The following is a 1717-nucleotide window of genomic DNA, read 5'->3' on the forward strand; positions in this document are numbered from 1 at the left end:
CCTCTGCATTATGTTCTTGATGCCATCCCACAACTCTTCTGGTCTTTCACCATTAGTGTCTAATGTATTACATCTATATGTGAGATGCTCCTATATGTGAGATGCTCTTTAAGTCCAGGTGATATATACTTAAAGTCATTTTTTGACTCTCATTAACTCATTTTCATTTTCTTGAGCCTTAGCCTGGACTTACATAAAGTAGTAGGTCCTTGGCATTATTTGGCTGATAATATTTCATGTCTCTGTCATCTCTTCCCACTGATAAAGTCCATTTGATAGCTAAGTATTCCACCTAATGAAGAATATACTTCATGAGTATTCCATCTTGTGAGGAAAATACTTCACTTCTGGTAAAGTGTATAGTTGTTGTTAACCTGCGGTGTTTTCAGTGCCTTCCATACTCACTATACCATACAGTGTTCTGCCACTATTCACAAGCTTTTCAGTTGCTGACCCTTCAGAAATGGTCTGCCTCTTCTTCTTCCTAGTCTGTCTTATTCTGGCAGTTCTTCTGAAAGCAGTCCACCATGGTTGACCCTGCTGGTATTAAAAATACTGATGGCATAACTTCTAGCATCACAACATCACACAAATTACCACAATGTGACAAACTGTCAGATGAGTGGGAAGATAATAATAGTGGTCCTGGTGGTTTGTTGTGTGCCATCAAGTTGATTCTAACCCAGTGAATTATTATAGGATTTCGCAAAAAATGTATGACCTGTGCCACCAAACCAATCCTCCCCCATCCTGTCTACCCAAACAGGTTCAATAATTCATTGCAACAGACACACAAAATTCTGACAACAAACACACAATTATGGAATTTATTAGGGAAGGTAACAGATTATAATATTCATGGTCAGAAATGCTCAAGGCACAGTAGTTTCAGTTAGCTGCTGATAAATGCCTATAGGACACACCACTCCACCACAAGCCACACACTGATGGCACTCAGTTCGAGCTCTGTGGGTCAGCAAATCCAGCTCCCCAACTTAAGTCCTTGGAGATACCCCAGTCCACAAGCCCTTTCCAAAGTCACTCATCTTTCCTTACTCCGTGGCCTTGGAATCTCACTGCTATGTCTCATTTTCTGGTTCTTGGCTGTGTTGCTGCTGCTTCTCTGTTACTCCTTTGCTGTATCAGTTACTATTCCTGGGTTAAGGAGGTCCATTGTGCAGGAATCTTAGCTTTTCATCCCTGAATTGAGGAGGTTCAGTGTGCAGGGATCTTACAGTTTAAAGGATACACCCTACTCCTGGTTCTTCTTGATGGTGGTTAGAATCTTCTTACAGCTGCTGATGACTCATTATAAATCCAGCAGGATGGCAAAATTGACAAATACTCTCACTAGATTTTCAAGTTTTTTATTATTAAAATTAATGCTCTAAACAGTCACTCTCAACTGAATTATATAATCCTGTCAGAATCTCTCCATGTTCTCTTACCCCAACCCATCAGAAAGAAATTCTACGCCATCTTCAAAATCATTAAGTTTGAGTCCATTGATGTTACCACTGTGCCAATCCTTCATATTGGGGGTATTCCTCTTTTTAACTGACACTCCATTTTACCAAGCATGATATCCTTCTCAAGAGATTGGTCCCTTTGGGTAATATGCCCAAAGTATAAGAACCAAAGTATGACTGTACTGGCTTTCTAAGGAGCATTCTGCTGTACTACTTCCAACACAGATTTATTTGTTCTTTTGGCAGTC

The sequence above is a fragment of the Chrysochloris asiatica genome, unplaced genomic scaffold (genome assembly GCF_000296735.1).
Source record: "Chrysochloris asiatica unplaced genomic scaffold, ChrAsi1.0 scaffold00082, whole genome shotgun sequence".
NCBI classification, from domain to species: domain Eukaryota; kingdom Metazoa; phylum Chordata; class Mammalia; order Afrosoricida; family Chrysochloridae; genus Chrysochloris; species Chrysochloris asiatica.